The sequence below is a fragment of the Anas platyrhynchos genome, chromosome 12 (genome assembly GCF_047663525.1).
Source record: "Anas platyrhynchos isolate ZD024472 breed Pekin duck chromosome 12, IASCAAS_PekinDuck_T2T, whole genome shotgun sequence".
In the NCBI taxonomy this organism is placed as follows: domain Eukaryota; kingdom Metazoa; phylum Chordata; class Aves; order Anseriformes; family Anatidae; genus Anas; species Anas platyrhynchos.
Genome location: NC_092598.1, coordinates 8772787 through 8796630, shown reverse-complemented (window position 1 = coordinate 8796630; position 23844 = coordinate 8772787). Strand labels below are relative to the sequence as shown.

The following is a 23844-nucleotide window of genomic DNA, read 5'->3' as shown; positions in this document are numbered from 1 at the left end:
AATATTAGCAGTGAAATCATAAGCAATAAGGGGACTCATTCTGTAACTGGTATTTAATAAATAAATAAAAGATATTAGACCTTTTCTGCTATCCTGTTTCTTTTCCATTAAAAATAAATAAATCAGTGTGCAGAACAATAGCAATTACAAGTAGAGGAGCAGTATGAAGGAAATTCCTTGTGTAGTTCAGGCATTTATAAAGACATGGATGTGCATGGAGCTTAGAGAGCAAGTAATCAAAAAGCGTTTTTAATTTAAGGATTGGATGGAACCATTAGATTATCTAGTTTGACCTTTTGTGTGTAATAAATCTTGCCCTTTTCCTTTACTGTACTGGGCCCTACGATGTGAATGAAGCAACAATATTTTAACAAGAAAAACATCTAGATGGGAAGAAACAAAGGCACCATCCTCCTCACTATGCTCAGTTATCAATTATAAGTATATGCCTAGTTCGAATTTGTCTGATTTCAACATTTTGTGTCACATACATTTATGATTTCCCCAGATAAGTTTGCTGTCTGTTACGTTAACTGTTTTCAACAAAGAATTTAATACTGTTCTGAAAAAAATCACGTTCAGTCTCGCATGTCCGCCATTTGTCAGTGAAAATTCCTGTTGTCGCTGTGACATTACTGAGACAAAGTAATAGTTTGTTGGTGCAGTTCTAGCTACAAATCAACATGCTAAAATTAGTCTAGCTTGCCTGTTTTAGTGCTTTCTTGCAGAGGATCTCGTTAAAATAATATTTTTGAAGTTAGGTCTTTGTGTTGTCTTGTCTTCCACAGTCCTTACTATTTTCAGTGGGCATAGTCAGGTTAAATGAATTTTCTAACAGTGTTTCTGAGAGTGAAACTCAAATGTTTTCTTAAAGTATAGAGCCAGCAGAAATATTATTATTTAATTTCACAGTTTCATTTATATGCACTATTTATTTTAAATGTTAATGTTAATATTTTTTATGCTTTACAAGATTTTTGCTAGTACTTAGAAGCCATAATACTTACTAAATCTGTTAAGAGGAAATTTATACTCTACAGAACTAAATCATGAAAGTCACTGGTAATAGATAATACAACAGTATATACAGAATTGCAACAAAACTGAAAACTGGGTATGTTTCTTTTCTTTATGCTTGCACTTCTTGCTACATGAGCACCACTATTATTTAGTACCTTCCTGTCACCTTATCAGCCAGAATTCTGAGGCCTTTTAAGTAATTCTTATTTAAATGTTTAATGATACAATGGACTAAACAATTGCAGAAATCTGAATAGATCTAGAGTTATGCCCAGTTCAAAAATAAGTCGCTGGCAGGAAGAGGAAATTAAGCCTAGTTTCTCTCCTGGCAACATTTTTCAAAATTTGGAAAATAATAAATACATTTGCAGTAACAATTGAAAGCACTGTAAATAATAGAAAATGAATTCCTACCATACTGGTAACATTAAGAATGTGACATTAAAAAGAAGAAAACCGCCTGACATTAATGCAAAAAGCAAAAAGATTATATACCACAACATTGATTTAACACAATTATTACTGCTATTCAGTGGTTACTTTAACGGTTAGCTGAAGGTTAAATAAGAGTATTAGCAATGTAGAAAGAAAGAAAGAAGAAAAAGAAGCGGAGGAAGGGACAAAAAGATGGAGCGGAATTATCAGTAGTGTGGATCAATTATTTTTTTTCCCCATGAGACTTTACAAGATGTCCCATCATCATCCATAATTATCTCTTGCTATCTCAATAGCTGTTTCTCTGTTCTAGCAGCCAGACAGTTCCGCATCTACAGTGCTGAATCCAATTTATTTTTATGTTGTATTCTCCATTCAAGGAAAAGTAAAATGCTTTTCAAATAGAGGCAGTGTTGTTGTTGTGTGGTGCTGTGTTTTTTTTCATCAAATTTCCATTACTGTTTTCCCCAGTGAATTTTACAAGGTGCAAGCACCATTCACTATAGCAGTAGTACAGGATGTGTAATATCTAGACGGTTTTGGACTGGCTGAGTTGATACTGCGACGTTGTAGTGAGCAAGTCAATATCAGTAGGTCACAGATGGAGTTAGTCTAACGGGAGATTTTAATAAGAATGTCTAGAACAAACATTTCTTCACTGTATGTTTTAGTGAGTTCTGTTGGGTATTTTAGTCCATATAAATCCCTGAGCGCTGCCACACTTTGAGGATTTCTTTGGCTTGCCCTAGGGAATCTGCAAATGCTAAGACTTTTATGACTGCAAACCCTCAAGATGATATAGAAGGCTTTAATCATGACTTGTGGGGCATGTGATGTTTATTCTCATACTAATACAAAAGTTATTTCATACGAGAAAATTCAGAGGAGGAGGGCTGAACGTGGTTCAGCTTTTCCAGTTGCCCTAGATTGTGGGTAACTCAAGTCCTGGTATGGCTTCTTCCAACAGTGCTGAGGAAACACAAAGAGAAATTTTTTATCGATGGATAAGTACCTAAAGCTGGAATAAATATTTCAACTGAAATGAGATGGATGTTTCAAGGTGAGGTGAAGTTCTTGCAGGATCTCTGAAAGAGGAAAATTTCCTGTAGATGAGGTCATGAAAGGCAACAGTCAGCTGTATCCCAACTTTTGTGCAATGGAGAGCATAGTAAAGGTTAGAAACAGAAGATTATTGATGACTGCATGAGAGTCCAGAACAATAACTTTTTATTCCAAAGTCTTTGAAACACTGACTGAGAAAAAATGGTAGAAGGAAATCATACTTACTTCTGCATTTCATAGCATATTATTTTTAATACTACTTTGAGAAAATAGCATCTGCCTGTGATTTAGGATTGACAACACGAACACGAATTCAGATGTTCTTGATCTTTTGGAATGTTTTGCTTTAAGCATTATCTTAATGGACATCTTATCACATTTAAATCATTGGAGGAAGACAGAGCTACTTCTCCTGTCAGAAGACATGCGTGAACACTTCCAAAAAGCGTGGCTGGGTATAGGCACTCCTTCTCCATAGTGAAGGGACTGCAGTCTGACATGTTCCCAAAATGTTCCCCAAGGACCTACTAAGAATGAACTCTATCTAGTGTTTTCTGAGACTCAGAAGTTATTTCTGCCACTGAATTAGAGCTGTAAGTGTATGGAAGAGCTCCAAAGCTTCCATATGCTCCATATTTCCTTGACTGGAACCTGCACAGCTGAGGGTATCTTTTTCTACAAATTTCTGTTAAGTGAACATGATGCCTACAATTCAATAAAAAATAAATTCTGATGTGTTTATTTTAACAGTAAATATAAGAATTAGTTAAAAAGCAAACTTTTCTTTTTATGTGATAGTTTAAGCTAAGCTATGACAAGCATTATAAAGAAGTAAGCCTGGGGACTCCTAATCCAGATGGTTGTGCTAAATGATACAAATAATCATGTTAACCTGCTCACTAAGACATTACTTACAAAGGGTGATGTAACGATTAAAGACAGTGTACTACTTTCTCATGTTTTGTTTTTCCAAATTCAATGAGCTTCAGAACAATTTACTTAGAATATTCTGTGGTGGGTTTTTTTGTTTGTTTGTTTGTTTGTTTTGTTTTGGGGGGGAAGGACATAGAGTATATCTAGCTACAGTGCTTTGAAAAATTGCATACTTTTAATCTGAATGGCAATTAGCACCTTTTTATTTTAGTACTTTTGTAATATCTCTTTTCTTTCACCTTTGTACATTGCCTTGTAGCTATTATCCTCACTGTTTAATACTGCACTTGATGTCTTACCTAGATTTTTCTGTCTTGCAACTCAAACATCGGGTGTTTATGATTTTTGTAGGTCACTCCAATGTTACAATCATACCGCATTCTTTCAGGCAGTCTGTGCTTTGAACAGAAGCAACAATATGTAGTTTCTTTCTGTACCTTTAGTTTCATTTCCTTCATTTTATATTGTTTTATTGGGCTTCCCAGACAGTTTTTCATGTCTTCAAGTTTTCTTGGAGGATCAACACTTTATTTTTTTCATAGTCTACAGCTGTGAACTGTAAAGGGACAGAGATCACCATATAAATAATGAAACATAATATTTCTCTTTGCCAATGGCATAGATGCAAATAGATATAGTGGTGACTTGAAGAAAAGCAGCATACAAAAAAGAAACTTTATCCTGAATCAAGGGAATGATCCAGATAAGTTGTGGAAAGTAAATTGTACTTTAGGCAATGTTAACTTCTCTGTGTTCTCTGTGGTCTTTCTGTAAAGACATGGTAATTTGTAAACCAAGAACTAGTGGACTGCTGTTTCTGCACTGCTAATATAGATGCAAACTACAAACACTAGTGAAATGGACAACGCAGTCAGAGCTTCCTGAAATGGCAGTGGTTTGGTGGTTTGGTCTCCTGACTTCTGGGAGGTGGAATTTCTGAATTCTGGGAGGTGGAGGTTGATTTTACAAGGTTTTAGTTTGTTTTTTGTGTTTTTTGTGTTTTTTTTTTTTTTTGTTGTTGTTGTTTGTTTGTTGTTTTTTTTTTCTTTTGGAAATCATATTTTAGAAAGCATTACTTGGATACTGTTCTGTAAATGTAGAAAAAATATCTAGTTTGGAGAACAGGAGATAACAGTCTAGTTTGGAGAAAAGGAGTTTAAGAGGTGACTTCATTGCTCTCTATAGCTTCCTGAGGAAGAGAGGGAGGCACTGGTATCTTGGTTTCCTGGCAAGGTGGTTGATGCTCCATGGCTGTCAATGTTCAAGATGCATTTGTATAATGCCATTTATAATATGGTTTAGTTTTTTGGTTGGCCTTTAAGTGGTCAAGGAGTTGGACTTAATGATCTTTGTAGGCTCCTGTCAAGTGAATTATTCTGTTCTATTTGATTTGATTCAATTCGATATCTGCTGCCTTCTGTTGTTCATACGCTTTTGACCAACAAGACACTTAGGTAAATAAACATAGTTTGAGGCCAGACTGTGATAAGTGCATGTTTTATCTGTGGCATGAAGATGGGAAACTGAACTATCCCCGAAGCAAAATCCTGGACTTCTCAGTATGCAGGATTAGTGCTGTGATCACCATTTAGCAGATGGGATTAGCACTGTGCTAATCATTCCTCGGAATGATGAGCGTATATGTCCAGTTTGCTCTGATGGCTGCTTGGGGTCAGGATAAATAGCCATGTTACTTCCTTTTCAGCCTGCATACACGGCATGTGTGTCCCTTGATTACCCCCAAACTATTTTGTGCTAAGAGCTGAGAATGCTGATAATTACTTTCTAAGCCATCAGAAAAAGCTACAGGAAAAGAAGCTGCTTCCAAACTCATCTATTTATTATTCTATTAAAAGTAACAAGCATGTTAGTTTCCAGTGTACTCTAATGGAAATCTTTTCTGTATATCTGATGTGATGCTTCCAAAAAAAAAAATTACTGTTACCTTGAACATTATCAAGGCAAAATGAACCCATCATTCCTTAGAGGAATTTACATAAAAATGAAGCTATTCCACCCCCATGTTGTAAGTAATACAGTAATCTACTCTTTATACTCCCTTGGCTTTTTAAGCCTTTTTGAAAGTGTTGTACAATACAATACACTTGATTTAAATAAACTGTTTCTTGATAAAAACAAGGAGTCTGGTAGAGCTTTTCTGCAGCTTTTCTGTATGATGTCAGAATAATGGGCAGAATATTCTGCATAGGAAAACTGGCACAACTCCATTGAGTTTAGTACAATTTTGTGAACTAATACCAGCATTTAACAGCCATAGACATAAGTTGCAACAGGCCTGGTATGTGAAGACTGGACAGCACAGCTGAATTTAGTAGCTTAGTTTAGGTTTAAATGGAGAAAAAACAATGGCAGGTTGATCCTCCCCAAGCAGGGACAAAAGATTTCAGACACAATAAAGAAAATTTTCTTTTATCCAGGAGAGGTCCAAAATCTTTTATATGCATACTTTCTCTCCGTCCCCAAAACAGTAAAAAACAAATACAGAGCAGTTCAGGGGAGAAGCAAAACAGAAAGGAGTAGTTAATTATGATTTATAAATGTATTAACTTGCTGAATATTCTAATGAACCAAAGCAAGAATTTAATTTCAATGCTATTCAGCTGATAAATGCTGCAAAAAACACTGCCTATGGAAAAACAAAACAAACCACCTGTCAGATCAGGGTTTTCAGATCAATAAAAATTGTAACCTTTTAAACCTTTATGTCATTTGCTCACTTTTAGACAAGTGGGTAAAAGTAACACAATACCAGCGTGGTATAGCTGAACCTTGTAAAGAATCATTAATACTTAATCAGTAGGAAACATCAGTGGAGAAAGCCGTAACTCAGCCCCAAGCCTGCCTAGTGAAGGGGTTTGTCTGAACTCTCACTGCTGGGGAGTATCTGCAGTGCTCCCCACAAATATGCTTGTGTGGGGATGTTGCCTGTAGCAATGCTGCTGCTGTACCACTGTGGATAAGTTGGTGTTGACATGGGGAACCAGAATCTCTCCTACTTCATAGACCCATGATTTAGTGATGTAGCTCTCCGAGCATGTCTGTGCCGCTGCCTGGAACTGCAATTTTTTTTTTTTTTCAATTTTTAGCTAATAATGAGGAAATGTTGGTGGGATTCAATCTATTTGTGAATTTAAACTGCTTGAAAAAAATCACTTGGATGGAGAATTGGGGGATATACATGTCAAAATGCAAAGAAAAAGGGGTCCTTGTTCTCAAAAGGTCATTTTCTTTTACTTTACATGCATCTGTATTTATATTTTACTTTGGCACCCTCCCTGTGCAGTAGTCTCTGGAACAGCATTTGCATGAACTCAAAAGAGACAGTTAATGTGCAAGCGTCCTGGAGGAGAGGTGCTCCTGAGCTGCAGCTGCCGGTCACCGAGGTAGATGCTGAATTGACAGACATAGACTGAATGTGACTGCACTGAGCTAAGCTGTAATTTAGATGCATTTCTCTATAGTAATGACATCTTGGGGCTGGGAATGCAAGAATATAGTCCTGATAGTTTCGCTCCCTGCATCCAGGTTTGGACCTAATAGTAACAGAAGCTTTACTTTGGAAAAGTGAGCTGTTAAAATCACAAATTAATTCATGTGTAAAAGTGCCCTTTCCTAAGGCACTTTGTTTGATGACAATGATAATACAACTTTGTATTATGAAGATAATACTTTGCATTTCTTTGTCATCTTTCATCTCAGGATTTCAAAGCGCTTCACGAGCGTAATGAATCATGCCTCACGACACCCTTGTAAAGGATATGAATGACAAATCCCATTATAATTGCTTTGTTATGGAGACAGAATTTTTGTATTTATATTTGATGGAGTTACAGTATTTTTTTTGTTGAGAAGGCGGTATATAAGCTTTTACTATATTGACAAGTCCATTGATTTTTAGACAATATTTCATTTTAATTTAGATTATGAGTTATTCTTTCCTTTTCTTGCTGTGGATCATCTTTCTGTAGGTTAGTATGGTTAGATACCTGAGTAGGTTTGCTTTTAGTTCTTTCCACTTGCCACTACTTAGTATTTCAATGTATTTCCAAAAATGCGTTGGAAAAACTCCTTCTCTTGGAGACAAGGTCTTCAGCTTTAGAAAGAAGCCACTTCTGTGCACTAAAATTAAGGCAGTGATTTTTTTTTTTTTTTTTTTTTTTTGGTTTGGTTTTTCCTCAGTCTTAGTCTCCACCATCAGCTCTTCTATTTTTGTCCTGGTTTGAGCTGATAGCACTAAACAAAGGTCACCAACCTATTGAATGGCGTTCCTGTGTTTTGCATAACTTTTTCTTTAATTAAGGCAAACTTGTATATTGATGCATAGACCAAATCTATTAGTGTTTTTTTTTTTTTTCTTTCTCTGAGTATGCCATATGAAGACTACAAAACAACAAAATGCTTTTGTTTTCTATGGAAGAGCTATACTATGTAGTCATGAGCAACATAACACATATTTCCTGTTTTATCCATACCCATAGTTTTCTAGTTATGTAAAAATTTATAGCAATGGGATATCCAATTCTCTGTCTTTGTCATGTAGATACACAGTTTTTCAAATATGTGCCTTCAAGGACTTTGATTACAATACAATATTTTGACGGCCAATGAGGCTTACCTGTTATTCCATCCAGAAAATGCATAATGGTGTGATAACCTTGCTATCTTGAACATCACACTGCTATTAATAGAACTCCACTTAACCATCTCCATCAATTATCAGATGTCATGTAATCTGCACCATAAATAGGTTGAAGTTTGTGCTCAGACTCAGATCATTATAAATGTTAGTTTTTACACATTTTAACTGCTGACTTTTCATGTTTCATTGGCTCTTACAGATCTAATATGTATGAAGATTGATAAAAATATGCTGGCTTTTTTCCTTTCTGGAATATATAAATAAGAAAAATATATTTATACGGGATACATTATCATGAGAACCCATCCATTAGCACAAACAAAATCATGAAAATATTTTATTATCAAACCAGTGAACATTAGTGGAATATTGCTGTACACATCATTATCTGATTACTTGATACAAACACTTATTGGTGTTCTTACAGAAAAAGTTTAGACTGAGCAGAGAGCTAATTTTTCCAATCTGTAGGCTGAATGAAACAGTTTAAGCGCTTACTTTGTCTCATTGAAATGAAACTCACAAATTATTTTTACAATTGAACTAAATTCTGTATTCTGCTCAAACAAGGCATTACATCTAGATTTTAGCCATTTAGATTTGAAAATTTAATTTTAGCTACGTTTCATTTTGTTCCTCAGTTAGAAATAACACATTTTGTTTAAAATATATGAAAGCAATTTTTTTCTTTCCTGAAATGCTTTCCTTCCCTAATTTCTCTCAGTCAAACCTGCACACTGGATTTAATGGCAATTTACCAACTGTTTGTTGTTGAAACTTCCATTTAATATTTTGACTAATAGATTCACTTGAAGGTGTTTTTTTTTGTATTGTTTTTGTTTGTTTGTTTGTTTTTAAACTACCAAAATACATATTCTAAACTGTAGATGACTGAAAAACAAACAAACAAAACACGTGAATTAAGGTCCAAATTAGACAAAGCACTGAGTGCTTTGTGCTGAAAAGAAATATTATTTTTGTTAATTGGCATTTTAATTGGATTTTTTCAAAAGCTGAACTGCCAAATGCTCTGCAAGGCATCTTCAAATCGCAGAGATTGAGTGCTATGAGGGCTATTTGGTTTAGGACAAAGAGGTGAAATGCATATAGACCAGGGATATAACTTCAAACTACACATACTATACTGCAAAAATATTTTTTATTTAATGGACTACTTAGAAGCATCATGTGGGACATGTTTCAGTACATGGTATATAATTTCTGTTTTCTTTTGTTTTTAAATAATGAATTAAAAATACCAGTATTATATTTCCTAGTGACAACTTCGTTTCAAGAGAATGAAGTTTTATTGAGATTTGCATACTTTATGTGGTCTTTTATAGCAGTCTCTGCAGCCTTGATGTCTGATTTCAGTCTGTAATTGCTCTGGGCAATAGAAAATAAACTACTTTACTCTGTATGTGCATTTTATTTCAGAAAAGCTGCTACATAATTATATGAAATGTGAATTCAAGCATTGTTGCCTCGTATTGTCCAAATACTGAAAAATCACTTCTTAATTAGAGAAGATACTTTATTTATGATTTTTTTTTCTCATCCAAATTTAAGGGCAACAGAATTTGGAGACATCTTCAAATTAGACTATGATATAATGCTTGTTTAACGTAGAAGGTCTTATATGTAGTTTAGATTATTTAGAACTGTTCTCTTGGTATCTTTAAAACCTTAACACTTCAGTTAGTGCAGCACATCCCTGAAGAGAATGATTTACAGTACTTGATTTTCAAGGTTAAAGACACACAAAAAACTGTTGGTCGACTTTGTGGGGGGGTTATTCGATACTTTTGCATACATAACCATCAAAATTGTACTCAGAAAGCATATGTTTATCTGCTCAATGTTATGACTAGTCATTTTGTACATGCAGGCATAAACAAATTGAATGGACACAAATTGCACACATGGATTGGGCATGTAGCATGAACCTCTTATCAAAATCTGTTATCCATAGATCAGCACCAGAACAGAATTTGCTGTTTGTTAATCAATTCTTTGGGATTCTCATTTATTCAGGAAAATTTATCAACTGGGCCTATGACTTTCAGAGCATCAGATGATGGATATTGTGTCCTCTTATGCCAGATGAGAAATTAATTTGGATGAAATGAATTCCTCTGCCTCAAGAATTACAGATGAGATTGTTGCACTCATCTCACTGATGCTCTTAGAGTACTCTGCAAATAACAGCTACAAAGATCTAAGTGCACAAGCCTGCAGACAAAAATAACTTTTCCATTAAATTCTGTATGGAATACAGTTTAATGAATGAATGAAAGCAAGCGAGATGGGGCACTTTCTGTATACCATTTGAATCAATATTCAGATGTGAAAGTGCTGAATACCAGTCCTGTGTTCAGCAAGAAGTAAAATAATTCAGACCAAGATATTGAAATGTCTTCTCAGCTGATTTCAGTACAAGTCAATCTTGTGAACAAGAATGAGGTAGCTGACACTTTGAAGGATGTGGGCCTTGATATCAAAATACTTATATCCATGCTTTAAACCTGTGCTCAAAGTTTTACTGGATGAGCATTTAAAAGAATAGCGTAAGCCTATCCGGTAACTGCAATTGGATGAATCCAGCTACATACACACACTCTCACAAATACCCATGGATTTCCCTTCTGCTTGCTTGCAGACGTGCATGTTCTGTTACTGTCTTCCATGATACTCTGTTCCTTTGCCAACTTTCAGGTCCTTAAAACAGGTTCTTTTGGCAGCTGCAAATGCTCTTATCAGCAACTGTATTTGAAATTTATCCAGCTCTCAGACAGTTGTAAAATCTTGCAAATTGAAAATCCTTGGATCTCCTGGGATATCACAGTTTAAGATCATGTTTAATCTCCTTTTAATATCCCCTCAGCAGTTTGATCCTGATCTCATGGTGATGTAAATTCAGAGTAACTCTCCTGAAGTCAATGTAAAAATCTAAGTAAGCTAATGGTGTTAGTTTGGATTTATGGCATGAGAATAGAACCTGGCATAGCATCTTTGTTTTAGTTCATTGAAATAGCAGGTGAAAAAGTTTATGAATTGTGTAGTATTGCTTCTTCATCCTTACTAGCCAAAAAGGTCTGTCTGATTTATTTGAGCTTGATCTGAAGAATCATTACATTAATAATTAATCAATTATATACTCTAGCTTCTTTACCTCATCTGTTTGCAATTCTTTATTTTGCAATTCTTCTATAGAGTCTCTGTCTGTTAACTTTTCAACAAAGTATATATAGAAACAGTAAAGGAACAGCGTTGATTCAGTTATCTGAATTATAGCTATTAAAGAAAAAAGAAAAACATCTCCTTTTCTCTGTATGTTCAGGAACTTCAATCATTTGGACATATTTTTCAATCTTTACATTTCGAGCCATCACTACTATCAATTTTATTATTACAACTGAAAAGCTATCATGGACCCGATTTTTTTTTAAATGTATGAGCATGAGTTACTCTTAGGGAAATGGGGGTGTTATTTATCAAAATTGTTCTTGAGTTCTCTGTTTCTGGTGTTCTTGAACCAAAATTTGCAAATACTGTGATTTATCACAAACAGTGAATCTAATTAAAACTTCAAAACAATACCAAATTGCAATGTCAAGCTGGAAGAAAAAAAAAAATCTAGGCCTACAGTATAAGTACCTTATGTTATGGCACCATAAAAATCAAGTTTTAAGAGACAGGTCCAAGACTCTACTTGCAGAAGAGTGGAAGAGACTCCTCTGGAATGCCTGAATTTTAAAATCTGAGAAATCTACTAACTGCCTCATTTTACCATCTTGTGCATATGCTTTTTCTGTTTTAGACTAATGTTGGTCCATTCAGGACAGGTCTCAGTGTCTGGTGTTGGAATATACAGTAGGCAGAAATGGGGGAGGTTATTCACTTTTTTCTGAAATGCTAGAGAAGGCAACCACTTTCCAAGAAGGTGCTTAGAAACGCTAGGGAGAGTCACAATAATAGATACATCCCTAAAAGCTGAAAGCACCTACAGAGAACCTGGTGAAGGTTACTGCACTGAAGAGGCTTGCAGGTACTGCTTTCCATGGAAATGAGTTCATCTAGATGCTAAACAGTTTAGTGAGGGCTACTTGCACATTCCTAGACTACAGCAGTGGAAAATGGAGAAAGATGAGGCTTTCTCTAGGTACGTCTCATGGAAATGAAATCATTTTCCATGGATTAAGGGCTCTGCAGATCCAGAACATCTGTAATTTTCTCTGATACTCCTAGGAATGAGCTACTCAGATGTGTTAAATTGTATGAAATGCTTATGTGAAGCATTTTTTTATGTTGGATAGCCTGAACATGAATGTGGGCTGAAGAGGCCTAGTCCACAGGGAAATTTGCATTAGTTTCTTTTCCAATTATGCAGTTTTTCTTCCTTTGTTGATTAAATTAATGGGATGGTGTATTGAATTTTCAGATGGGATATGTCTATGGAATATGTCTTCTAGTTGTATTTGATGGTGTGGCAGTAGTTTGAACATGTTTTCCATGATTTGTTAGCAACCATGATATTTCACTGGGAAAAACCTGACATTGTTTGATGTTTTAAGCATCTGTGTTAATCTACCTTCTGATTTTGAAAAATGGAAGGTAAACAGTAAGGCATCTCAGCTATTGAATCAAAAAAATATTTGTGTTATTTTTTTCTCAAAAACTAAAAACCATCACCAAACGTACAAAACAAATAACTAGAAGCATCAAATGACCAAGCAACAAAAATGCATTATAAAAACCCATATTTCTCTTTGGAGAATACAATATGTATAATGTCATTAGATTACAATATCTGTAATGTCATTATAGAATACATCAGGAACAGAGATCTTATTTTTTAACTAGGGAAATGTCAAAAATGAAACTGAAATCCAAAATGTAAGCCAGACAAGGATTGTTTACACTAGTTTATATGACCTTTGCTGTGACCTCATCCCTATAACAGTGGTGGTATGTTTGTAGTGGCTGTTGGACTGTGTAGATGCACAGTGGACATGTGAGATGAGTTGAGATGGGCAGGTGAAGGTTGACTGGCCACCATGTCTTCTCACGAGCACTTGCTGGTTGCTGAAAGCATGAAAGCAGCTCATTGAGTTCAATCCCATGTGTGGATGCTGTGAAGCTAGTGGGCCTAATCCAAAGCTCACCAAAGTCAATGCAGAGCCTTCCATAACTTCTGCAGTAATTGGACATGCCCTGTTGAGACTTCCCTTCTCATGCTCTTCCAGATGAAGAACCTGAACGTTTGTACTGATTTCTAATAGATGTCTAAAGGATACTTTTTTTTTCTTAGAAGTTTGTTAGGTCATTTATCTAGACACCAGTTAAAGATAAATGTATATCTGAGCTTCCTCAAGTAAAACCTGTCATTTTCAAGCATGCCTCTTATCAACTCTCACTGTGTGATTTATAACCCTTTGACCTACTTGTACGTGGAACTAAAATGCTGTGCAGTATTGTTTTGTATGGGAAATTTAGAGAAAATATTACGAGACTCTTTAAGTAGTTATCTGAATTCAAGCAAAATGGTAGCTTATTATACATAGGATGTTAAAAAAAAAAAAAAAGTATGCTCTTGCACTTAGTGATCAATGAAATTTTAAACCACATGGCAGGTTTATAGTAAAGCAGTGCCATTTCATTTTTCATCAAGTTTAATAACCAAGATTGTTTTCCTGTTTTGTGATTGATTATTGTGTGAATCATCTGATGTTTTTAGTTATGACTCATCTGACAAACTGTTAAGTCTAGTTATATTTTTATCTTCTGATAAAAGCAATATTAAAGAATTATAATCTTGTGGTCTTTAAATAGTCAAGCAAATCTATATTTCTTTTTATAACATTTTTACTCACTTCAGCTCATTAGAGAGAAATGACAGTACTTTTTTCAGTAGCAGATAGATGTTAATGCAGTGATAGCATATCACTTGGTTCAGTGTTGTATATGGCTTAAAGTAGAATTTATGGCTAAAGGTTTATCATTTTGTCATTATTTTGCTAGCCTGTATACAACAGCTCAATTTATAATTGTTTGCTGAACTCTTGCAGTTGTGATAGTGATTGATCTCCTGGATCTATGCAACATGGTCATTCATATACTGGTGTAAAAATGCCTTTGATTATGGCCTTGTATGGATAGATAAGTAGCTACTGACTCAGAGAACCTGGAATAGCAAGGGGACATACACAAAAATCACAAATAAAAATCTGAAATACTTGAGGCACATGCTGGGCAAGATTGACTATCTCAAGCTGCGGGCATTAAATGAAGAAAGATCTTTGTGCTAGATAAGCATGACTGCCTGGTGTTCATCAGTACAGAAGGGTTAGCAGCTGAGATTACAGGAACATCATTCTCTCTTAAATCTTCTTGGACACAGTCTGGACTATTTGCAAACTGATGTTAGATATATCCAATATACATGGAAAAAGTATTCATAGCAGAGCAGAAGTATATTCTCACAAATGTGTATTGTTTAGACAAAATAGGAAAATGGAAAGAAAACACAAAATTGTGAAGACTGTATTTTTACTTATGTTTTGGAAGAAGGGTAATCATTAATCGTACAGCACATCTTGTACAAAGTGAGTGATAACCAGAAATTGAACTAAAAGATGCAATTATGACCAATTTAGCTATGTTATATTTTACTATCAAGCGATGTGTGTTCAAGCTGTGCATGCTCTCTAGTAAGATGTAGTGATTTTTTTTTCAAACTTATTTTCTAATGAATTATATAAGCTATTTTATCCATTAAAACTAGAAATTGAATAAATTAGAGGAATTTATTTATAGGCCTCATCCTGTTTGGCAATCAGTGTGGACAGTGCCATGCACACAGGTGTGTGTGTATATATATATATATAAATGCATTTTTCTCTTTTAATGTGCAGTGTCAGAAATAAATGAGCTTCAAGTTCCTAACTAAATAATACCTTGTCTAAATGAAAAATTCAATTTTCTGATCTGTATTTCTGAAAACCTATTAGGAAAATACATTGACAAATTCAAATGTTTATGAGGTCTGTCTGAATTATGATTTAAGGCCTTTTTCTCCCCTCCTGAATTCTTTTGTGCGGTAATTTTTCGATGCTGATTTGGAACTATAAATAGTCTATAGTTGCAAATCTACGTTGGTCAGCATGCATGCAGTATTTTTTCACTAAATGCCTTTACGAATACTATTCTTTGAAAATGTATTTCAGTATTGTAAAAAAAACACATCTGAGGCTTGATCCTTGATTGGGTCCACTCTGTAACCCAAAAAAGACTGTCTTAGGTGCCTCTGGAGATTTCCCAAGCTTGAGAGACCCATTCTCAAGATAACAGCTGACTCATCCATTCCCACCTGGTCTTCAGTACATCACAACAGAGCTGAGGAGATGGGTTGATGGCCAGAATACTGCTGCATCTCTATCACAGCAGTTTTTAAAATTGAGTAAAATAGCCCCAAAAGATCCTGAAGGATCCTGTATCAGCGTAAGATGGTCCCAAAGCTCAGACAGTGACAGAAATGTCTAATTGTCTATGCTCAGTACATGCCAAACCATTTCCTTAGATTTTATAAAATAAGGTGCTCCCCTCATCAAAAATCAAATAAAAACAAACCTAGCCTTAAAAACTCTCTGAAAACTGGAGAAAAATAGACTTTCCTACTGCAGCTTGAACAATTTTGGACTCAGTTGTGTTGTCCTGCTGGATAGGCAGGTTCTTATCCTGTGGCCCATGTCTGCCCACTTAGATTTGACTGAAGATGACGATTTTCATCTTCATTATGAAGATGAGTTAAAATGTTGAATGACATCAGGCTGGGCTTCAACAGCAGTTTAATGGGAAGAGCTTTGTTTTTCTCTGGTATAGGAGTGAAGGTTTTTTTTTGTGCATTGGACAGGAAGAAGATATAACCAAACCCCAAATCTGGATGCCTCCTTGAACATTGATTCTGCTCTTGAGAGTGCTGCCCTGGGCACCACTTCGAATAGGTGATTCAAGCCTGTTATTTGTCTGTACAGCTCGTGCATTTGGAGGAAGGTCCAGGTGCACATCTGGAATATATATATATATATAGCACTATTTATAAGACTGTAGTATTTCTATAGTTCAGCTTCTTCCCACTTCAAAATTTCCTTTTCTCTCCAGGTTTTAGTGCTTCAAGTAACACACTGGTATATTATTAACTTTGTGGAGATAAGTTATGTATCTGGTATTTTTGTGTTAGAACATTTTTTCATGATGTTTTTGCCTTTGTTCTCAAGTATTTCCACAAGTAAGACATTTGTTATTGGGGGAAAAAAAAAAAAAAAAGGTGGGGGGAGAAGCTTTAGATAATGGCTGTTTTGAACTGTCTGTTCTACGCTGAACAAAAGCTTTGTTTCCTCACTCCAAGATGCACACTTCTGTTAAGTTACGCTCATTTTGCACGCTTGTGTTCTCACTGTGCTGGTACTGTAGCTTTCATTAGTTTTCCTTTTTTGGAGGTCATTAGAAATTTTTTTTCCCTTTCTCCTTCAGTCCTGCTTGCCTTTTGCATTTTCACATAGGAAGCAAATTTGGCTTTGTTTCATTAGTAAAATGACACTGAACTTGAAGGGCATTTGGAACAAAAACTTTGTTCAGTCTATGGAGTATCTTTTATTGTGACTCTCTTCTATCCTTCTCTTTCACTGTCTCTCTAGTTTCTTCTTAAACTCTCAGCTCCTGCTGCTAGCAATATGCCTTTTAAATCTCTAATACTTTCCAGGTGAGAAGAAAAGTGAAGGAAATTACGGGTCTGTTAAAGGTAGCTGAGAAGGGAGGGAGTCTCTTGGAAGCCATATAGGTAAAGGACCTGTAAGGCCTGGAGAAAACAGGGTCAAAACATAGAAAGGGAGTCTTCTTTCACATTTATTGTGTAGGTGTGTGCAAGGTATTGAGTAAATGAGACGTTGATACAGTGTTTGGAACTGTGGAAGGTTCATCAGAGGTCAGTGTTTGAAGTTCACAGTTCAAGCTTTTTCATACAGGTACAAATATTCAGTCTTAAACTTACGATACACCTGCTTATGTGTATTTCATGAACTCAGCTGCTATGTTTCCTAGAACAATGATTCAATTATCAGAAGTGTATGTACCCCTTCAGATGCTTTGAAAACAAATCAACTGGCTTATTTTCAAATGGTAAATGGGTTAACTTATTGAGCAATGAGCAGAATTTTAACAAACTTCAAACTTTGTAAGCCCACAGTAGATAAAGAAACCTTTTTTTAGGTTTCATAGATTTGTTATCACAGATGTTCTTAACCTAAATACATGGATATGCAAAAATAAATACTGTTTAAAATATGTATAAACTTCCTTTATTTATGTCTGACACTGATTCCATGTTGCCACCAGGTTTCAAGCAGCTGTGACTTCCATGGCAGCTGGAGAGCTGAGGCCTGCTTTTTTGTTTCGCATCTAGCATTTTCTAAAGGGAGGTGGCAACTGTATTTAGAAAGCTTTCTCACTTTAATCTGGGGTTAATCTGATACTGTCCATGTGGAACTTAGAGTGGCTGCAACATGCCATTAGTAAAGGTAGTGACTAGCCTAAGGCTTCATAGGTGAAGCGTCCCCAGCCAGGAGAGATAGTCTGCAAAGGCAGAACTTTGCAATAGTTTATCCTGTTTTCCTCGACTTTGTGTATGGTAGATATGGCAAGGCATGACTGGGGCAGTCTGTGAAGATCTCCATCTAACATGTTGTGAGCGCACACGTGAGTGCTGAGCTGCTAGAATTTCAGCTGAGTAGCTCTGCATATGTTTGGGGTACCCTTCCTCCCTGCGTGTTTCTCTTGATGTGAACCACTGTCATGTCTTGTGCAAGGACTCTGCGCAGAAGTTCTGCTGAAATGACGATAGGGTTGTTTAGAACTGCCTGAATATAGCCTCTAGTAAAGGGAACATGCCACATGTCCTCATTTATCAGCACTACACACTGATTTTTGTTTGGCCATTTATTTTCTGTACCTAATAAAGTAAATAAATAGGACTCATCTCATCTTACTTTAGATGGTTGTAGGTAGGTTTCCAGTCCCAGCTAGTCTTCAGAACCTTCAGTAAATAGAGAGTGGTATCTCCAGCTAGCGGTCCTTCCCAGAGGGACTTCTTCTCATTAAATGTTAGTATAGATAGCCTATTAGATACTTAACTTTAAAATGGCTTAAGTTAGGTCAAATGAATTCCACACTGATTATTAATGTAATCAGACTCGTGCCTTAGCACAGAGATGCAAGCATAGTTTTCAGTAGGAGTTTTGTTTTAATTTTGTTTGCAGACAGGACCTTCCATCTCTAGATCCTATAGGAAGATGGAAAAATAAAAGAAAAAAATAGCTAATCTGATTAGCTTTACTCTAAGATTTTAGTGCAGAAGGAAGGGAGGCAATTCAAGCCACTCATCAGATCAGATGTTACTACACTCATTTGTTAACATGCCTCCCCTTTTGGAATTAATGAAACCTTTCATTATAGATCAATACGGTCTTTGACTAGAGAATATTATGGGTACCTATTGTATATGCTTAATTAGATTGAAATTGCTTTCACATTTCCTTTATATCCAAAAAAAAACAAAAAAACAAAAAAAAAAACAAAAAACTGATCTCAGCAGTTTAAAAAAGGGAATTACAAAAGTCATCCCCTCCACTGTGCTGCTAAAGCCAGCAAGAAAAAAGAAAAAGGGAAAAATTCTTCAGCCAACTGCCCAGCCCTGGGCTTTAGTTAGGTGGTGATTTTGGCAGCCCAGCAGCAGAGCTGTGCTAAGCAGTACTCACTGCAGTGTATCCGTAAAGAAAACAAATGGTAATTCTCATATTATCATCACAGGAGACTGATGACCCATTAAAGTCAATAGGTTTGGGCTGGAACTATATGAAACTATTTTGAGACATTTCCTTTCCTCTCATATTTTCTCTCCAAAAACAATTTCTAGATAGAACTGTTCCAAATTAACGTGTATTACCCTCCTTCCTCAGCTACTTTTCCTCAAATACATTCTCAAATGCTCTTTTTTTTCATGTTTTATTTCTTGATAGCAATTTATTACTCTTCAAATTTCCTATCAAAAACCACTTCTTCCCTAAAACTAGTTCTCCTACCACCACAGCCACTTTCCTGTCCAAATAAAGCCTTTAGTATTTCAGTACCAATTAATTAGCTGTCTGGTTACCTCACACTTTCAGCTCAGCCCAGGGTATTTCTGGTATGTTCCCTGTTTTCCCCTGTCTGTCCCAAGCTACAAATTCTCTGCAGCAGCAGCTGCTTTCCTCACGCCTTGCGGGTGCTGTGCTCAGATGCTCGGGCCCCAGGGCCTGGTTGTAGGGCGCTGCCTGAGCACCTCATGCTGCCTCAGAGCCCTCCTGCCCTCCCACCTCTCGGTAAAGGCAGGCCCTGGTGCCTCTGTGGGTTGAATTGTGAACTCCTGGCATCTCTCTAAAGCAAAATGAAGCTTGAATCCTCAGCCCCCCAGCTCTGCAGGCAGGAGGAGGCTGCGGCTCTTTCCCTGGGGCTGACACCAGGCAGGGCTCGCTGCTCGCTGGGCTAAGTTCGGTGTGCCCCAGCCTCCTTGCATTGTTTATCAGCCTCCCTCCTTCCAAATTCTTTGTTTGTACAGTGGCAGCTTTTGTGCCAGTTTTTCTTCGTTTTTTTTCTTTTTTTTCCTTTTTTTTTTTTTTTTCTTTGCCTGGAGTTATTGGCAGAGCTAATTAACCACAGAATATAAAAGCCTTGTTCTTCAGGGCCGAGGAGCGGTGCGATCGCAGAGCAGCATGAGTGCTGCCTTGTGGCGTGGGGGATGAACGGACGGGTGGGTTGCCTGAGGATGGCCAGCTGATCCTCACAAAGATGTACCTAGATGTTTCCATCCTGATTCTGGAGGGGCTGTGCCGTGCATCCCTCCCCACCCTGCTCTGCCGATGGTACCCAGTACAGCGAGCCGCCTCAGCCACCATGGGGGAGCTGAGGGGTGAGTGCGGCTTGGCAGGCTGACGTGCTGGTGTGGACAGGGCAGGAGGGCACAGTGCTGGGTTTGTGCGGTTTGCCCACCACAGCTCCCCTCCATCCGAGAGGATGTGCTTGGGAACCGTGCCTGGGGCTTGTCCTTGAGGTGAGGAAGCCGGAGTGAGAGGCAGCCGCAGCCGTGGGGCCTGGTGTGTGAGGAGGAGGTCAGCCCCGTGCCTCGAGGGTAGCCCAGCGGGCTGTGGGCTACACAGAGCAAGATCCTCCAAATCTAGAAACGCTTGGGAAACTTTTCTTTTCCCCTTCGGAGAAATGCCTGGTTATGACAGGCGACACAACTGCATTCAGCACAAAATGCTCCTGCTGCTTGTCCACCTGAGATGACTTCTCTGTCTGCATATTGGGGTGGCTGTGGGGAGCCCCATGGGCACCAGAGCCCTATAGTGCTGCATAAACCCAGCCGTGCCCTGGTCTCTGCTGTGGGCTCGGGCCCACCCACAGCGACCCCACCGCCGTGGGGTGGTCCCGGGCTGTCTGCAGAGGAGCGGTGACAGGGCAGGGTCGGGGCATCTCCCCGCAGCCCCTTGGCACAGCACCGCGGGCGGCCCCGTCCCCCGTGGACGTGCGTGGGTGCCTGCGTGTCCGAGGGGAGCTGAGCCGCGGGGTGGGGACGCCGTGGGGACGGGGATGGAGGGAAAAAGAGCGCCCGGGGCTCGGCGCCCCCCGCCCGGCCCCTGCAGCCCCCGCTGCGCCCCGCCGGGACGCGGCGCCCCGCGGGAGGGCGGGCTCGGGGGGGTTCGCGTTCCTCCGGGGGCGAGGGGGAGGGAGAAGAAAATCGAGAAGAAGCAACAGCCTCCAGCTTTTCCCTTCCTCTAATCTTGCTTCACTCCCCCTTGCTCCCTCTCCCTCCCTCTCCCCTTTCCCCTCCCTCCCTCCCTCTTTCTAATTCCTGCCGCTAGCTCGGAGCCTCATTCAGCAGCCGCTGCCAGTGGAGTGTAATAGGCTGAAGATGCCGCCGCGTCTGCCCAGCGCCGACTTGTGAATGGGACTTGTCTCCTCGCCCTCCGCCCGAGCGGCCCCGGGCAGCGGCCGGCCCCGCTGGACGCGCAGGTGAGCGGCGGCCGGGGCAGGAGGAGCCGCCGGGGGCTGCGCGGCTGGCCGTCTGTCTGTCTGTCCGTCTGTCTGTCCGTGCATCCGAAACTTGGCGGCGGGGCTGGGGCTGGGGCAGGGGCAGGGGAAGGGGCAGGCAGGTGCGCCCCCAGCCCCCGGCCGTGCTCGGAGCCAGCCCGGCGGGTGCCCGAGGGGCGCGACGGCCTCGGAGAGGGGAGGCAAACGTGGGGGTTCGGGTTCGGGTTTGGGTTGTGTTTGGCTTTTATTTTTTTATTTTATTTTATTTTATTTATTTTTCAGATTTTGCCCCCGGGGGCGGGGAGGGGGAGGGCGAGCGTTTGCCCGTTTTAAAATGTTCCTCCGGATAAGCTGATATTGAAAGCTCCGAACTGAAAATCTTTTACTCGCAGTGTAGCTCCCAGGCATGAAATGGATATGCAGAAATCATGAGTGCATGAAATGAAGGGTACTCTATCCGGAATAAAAGAGGGAAAGACTTTGATTTATATTTTTTTTTTTCCTTTCTTTTTTTCTTTTTTTTTAATTTGCTTGCTGGCTTTCAAATGCATTACTATTCACAAGGTACCAAAATGGTATCTGTCTCTAATTCAGGCTAGTCCAAAAAGCATTAGGCTCTTGGGTGATACGTGCTTAAGCACATCCCCAGGAGAGGTAAAATAGATCGGGCTGCGGGTCCCCATAAATACCATTAAGTTTTAGAATAAAAGTGCTTCCTGTGCAGTCCCTGGGGAGCACATATAGCAATCTGACATCATGATACAAATGCCTCTACCTTCTATAGAAGTCCCCCTTTATTGTCTACTCTTTTAAATATTCATTTGCTGAGCAGAGAACGGGTATATGCTAGGAGATCTTCTTTGTACCATTGCTACAAAGGACAGTGTGGCTGTGTAACACAGTATTTACCTACTAAGATATCTGTGACAAAGGAACCTCTTTAGCAAATGAGGTCACTAATTCAGAAATTGGCCTTTTATAAGCAGAATGCTCATTTCTTTTTCACATTCCAGTGAGTAGTAACTCCCTGGGAAAGACTTTCTTCCTGTTCATTTGTGATGGTGATACAGACTGTGCAGACTCTATTAAGAAATTAAATATTTTTTAACTCTTTCATAATTAAACTGTTGAGTGAGGAAAGCACTAACAGATCCAGAAGCAGGGAAGCAAACACTCAGACGTTACTGAGCGTCTGTCTTTTTCCCCCTTCCCTTGCTTTTATGCTTGCTTCAATGTTTCCAAAGTCTGTGTGATTTCTCCAGGTAGAGACTTTGTTCCCTTTTTCTATGCTGGCTACCCTATATCAATAAATGAATTTGCTTTCAATATGGAAGTTCTGCAATAATTAATCTGACATCTGCCTCAGTTCTCTCCACTGAGATTTGAAACGCAAATCGATGACTGTACTCAATCCGTTGGATGATTTTATAAGGAGAGATACAGAGGTACATGGAAGTAGAATTGCAGATGCTTGCTTATAAGCAGCATTTTCATAGCACAGCAGTGCAAATCATGTTGTTGGGAGACAGACAGTGAGAACAGTAGGGAGATGGAGAGCAGAAGGTCTAGTTTGGGGCTTCATGCCTTAACACAAAACATTTTTCTAGCATATTTCTTAGTCTACTACGCTATAGGAAACAAGTTTGTGACTGTACTCCTAAAGCAGTTCTTCCTCTTGCAGAACAGAAAAAAAAAAAAAAGTTACTGAACAAAGAACTAGATCTTCAGTAAAAGAACTGGAAATTCTTTAAGAATGTTAACTAAATGGCACCTTTCCTCCTGCAGATTCTTGTTCTTAGGCCCTGAAATGGATTTTTTTTTTCTTTTTTTTTTTAAACCTCAGCCTTGCACTAGAATATCAGGGAATGATCATGGGCAGAATGTGCTATTTATAGACCATTCTACACCAGCTTCAACTTTGCTAAAATTTCAAGTGTTGTCCATCCAAAAAAATCACTAAAAAGTAGATTACTTCATTACCAGAGAAGCTGTTACAATAGAGTATATCAAGAGATGAGATAAGTCATTGTGATTCATCAGCACAGTTTCAGAAGGAAATATGTATGGAAATGGATGACCGAGACACAGAACAATCAAATTAAATTTTCTTTTGCATAACAATGTGGGGAAACTACAAAGATTTGAACCGTTTTGTGATTCATCTGATCAAATGCTTTAAATTATATCATATGATTTCAACTTCAATTAATACGCCATTTTGACAACATTTGATGTACTTAATTCAATTTATTGTAAGAAACATACGTCAAGTTCAGAGTTGCAGTAGTTTGAGGCTATTTTTTTGTTGTTATTTTCTGCAAATGCTGTAACTAAAGAAAGCACATATAAGGTAAATATTTTTATTGCTGAGATTTCCACAATAATCTCAGAAGTTATTTCCAGCACAGACGCCACAGAAATTTAAAGCAACTCCAAACTTAAAAGTAGTGCCTCCCCTTTCTTGGTGAGCCCCCTGAAATGACTTTGAATCCATTTTGTGGGCTGGACATTTAGCGAAACAGAGGTCTCATCTGGAATCAATTAATTTGAAACAGTTTAGGAACATACTTTCTAGACTTTTTTTTTTTTTTTTTTTTTTTTTTTTAGTGCCT

General features: G+C 38.2%; 1 protein-coding gene across 17 annotated transcripts in view; it reads left to right on the top strand.

The window, feature by feature from the left end:
• CDH11 (cadherin 11) overlaps nt 1–23844 on the top strand; it is a 364445-nt gene that overhangs the window by 261403 nt on the left and 79198 nt on the right. For 13 of the 17 annotated variants that reach the window (XM_072044014.1, XM_072044025.1, XM_072044030.1 and 10 more), the window contains one exon: nt 21064–21214. The exons of 1 other annotated variant lie outside the window; for it this stretch is intronic. The gene's annotated coding sequence lies outside the window, so the exon portion shown is untranslated. 3 more of the 17 variants (XM_072044028.1, XM_072044029.1, XM_072044015.1) reach the window with 3 other exon arrangements.